Here is a 3,032-nt window from a genome sequence, read left to right as displayed (position 1 = left end):
TAACAGTGCCACGGACAACACAGAAGATACTGTCATGCCTGTGTTACCACTTATGCGTTGCCGTTCCTGAGGACTGTAGTGTTTTGCCTCAGTATCCTGTAACTTCATAGCCATGTTTAAGATATTAAAAGTAATGACAAATTTAATAACTTTTGTAAGCAATTTACAAATGGCAATTAAGCTGACAGCCCAGTTGATGGATTGATAACCGTTGTCATTAGAAATGAACAGCGTCTTCATTATAAAATAAACTATGACGCCCATGATACCCCTCACATCTAATGTCGTAATAATAAATAATCATGACACCCCTAATAACTAAGACACAATATACATTTTTGCATCCTGTAATCTTATAATCATTATTATTACGATAGATACGTATAGATTACCAAAGTAATGAGAAGGTTTAGAAGTTTATTCTGATTGTGAATTCATTTGGATCAATCGAATAAATAAATAGGAGGTAAATAATTGATGATTAATAATATTTTTATGGATTTATTGTGAAATATAAGTAATTTTTTTAGTAGCATAAAGTCAAAATTAGTATAGGATTAACAATCCAATCAACAACCCAGAATTATAGAGCATATAAAATAAATATTGAGGAATAAAAATATTCTTTTTGAAATCAGTTGATAACAGTATCATTAATTTTAAAGACGAATTTTTTTATAAAGAACAAACGGCTGATTGAAGATTTTCAATATTATTTCATTCATAGACGCGTCTGAAGTCAAAGCAATAAATTGTGGACAATAAAGTGTGAACCCTGACGAGACCTTGAGAAGGCCTTGCTTCGTTTAAGGGATGAATGGTCAAAAGAAATTTGTACCCTTATTTAATTTTGTTTAAAATTAAGACTATATTTAGAATTGTTAAATGTTATTTGTTTATTAGGGTTTATTTTTAAAATTAGTATATCTACTTATTCTAGATATTTTACAATTTGAATATTTTTATTACTATATTAACATAATAAATTTTTAGTATTTGTATATAATCTTTAGATATATTATAGTTTTTCTAATTTGATTTTAGTATTTTTGTTACTATATTAGTAGTATTATAATGTTATAAAATTTATTGTGTGTATTTCTTTACTAGCTTTAATCTGTTACTTTGTACGAGTGGATTTTGGAAGTAATAACTTCTTATCTAGAAGTAGTGTAGTGTGCAAAAATAAAATCATTATATATTATAAAGTTATATTATAGATGCAGTGATATCTGCATGATGTCGGAACAATCATACAAATAAACAGACCTACAATTGTTATAAAAATCTTAAATATCTCCTATTAATATTTCTGTATAGTATCTTTGAAAATACAAAGGGTTTGGTTTGGCTTCCGAAACTAAGTGGGCTTTTCTACAGTTCAAAGAAAGGCGTTTTTGAAAAGAGTAGTAAGAAAAATTGGCTGTACGCATGGGTCGGGTCACCTTTGGTCACAGGCTATGCAGGCGTCCGTAGACTTCGGCAGAGACCATATATTTTAAGTAAAATATCTAACTTATTTAGTCTCTTTGGTTAGCATTTACCAACTGATGGGGTCATATGCTTCCTTGCCACTATCGTAGGCAATACTGATTTGATGTGATCTGATACAAGTTTGGCAAATACCTCTTATAGGAGAGAACAGATTGCTAATAATGAGGATTAGTAGCTTCATTACTAGCAAAACTTCATTACTAGCAAAGTCGACCTCTTCGCGGTTCTCCCTGAAAACCATCGTGATCAATTTCAAGTGAATTCATTACGATGGGCTAACTGACCTGCCTTTTCATCTTCACCTATTATCCTTCATTGGTGCCTTGCCAGCGCATACCGTTAGCGCAGGCGGAGTTACCATTTCATTATCATCCATTTAAAAAAATACCTCTTATACCCTCGTTTGAGATTACAGTCGTGAACATTTTATTTTTAGGTCTTTGTGAGGATTTCAAGTTACATAAAATTTTACTAGAGAACTCCTTTATTAAGTCGGTTAAAAAATAAGGGTGGCTTGAAAATGGAATGTTTTAAGGTCCACATAAATTTTATTACCGCGTAATAAGGCATTTGGACCGTTTCCCGGGCATACTGGTTTACAGACCGTTGCTTGACCTTACAAACATTGATCTCATTGTTTGACACATTGCACTTTTGGGGATTGTCGATGGTGTGCCGCTCATCTATATACAGGTTGATGTTTGTAAAATATGACGATGTATCTCAAATAATACCTATTAATTATGAATTATATTTTTTTTCTTCATGTCAGATGTTTATGGGATAGACACTGGGATTTTTCAAGCCGCAATCATGCGTTCGGTTGACAGAGCTTTTGTCTGCTATAAGGCTGTAATTTTTTTCTATTTGATATTTTTGATCACTTATGTACCTATATTTTTTTTCGTATGATATGGCCAGTAGCGTTTTTTAATAATTTTATTAATTTAGGGCAAATAATGAGATAAGGGTTAAGGGAAAAAGACAAATTTTACAGAACTATTGAGGACAGAAGGGGAAAAATGTTAGGACACTTGATACGACACGACGAACGTATGAACATTATAATAGAAGGTAAGATAGAAGGAAGAAGGGGGAGAGGGAGACCGAGACATAGTTACATCAGGCAGATCAAGGAAGGAGTTGGTGTCGTGTCGTATCAAGAGGTGAAGAGACTCGCTGAAAATTGTAGTGAGTGGCAAGAGCTCCACCGACAAGAGCGCAGCTCTTAAATGGATAGATAGATAGAATGAGATAAAACAAATTGTATACGATTGACACTTTTAAAAATAATTGATAAATACTAATACAAGAAACTAAATTAAATAATACAAATGTACAAAAAGACAAAAAATACTTTAACGTATTAGAGAATAACAATTGTGTATGTGTAATTTTGAATAAGTAAACAAAAATTATTTCCTGTGTCGCATTTAGGAAAAAATAACAGGAAAAAAATTATCATGTACGGTGCGATCCCAGCACACCCTGTGCAGCGTGTGGTCGGGTGCGCGTGCGCATATAACAGCGGTGCAGCG

This window comes from Galleria mellonella, unplaced genomic scaffold (genome assembly GCF_026898425.1).
Source record: "Galleria mellonella isolate WM207_F2 unplaced genomic scaffold, CSIRO_AGI_GalMel_v1 utg40, whole genome shotgun sequence".
NCBI lineage: Eukaryota > Metazoa > Arthropoda > Insecta > Lepidoptera > Pyralidae > Galleria > Galleria mellonella.
Note: the sequence above shows the minus strand (reverse complement) of the source record.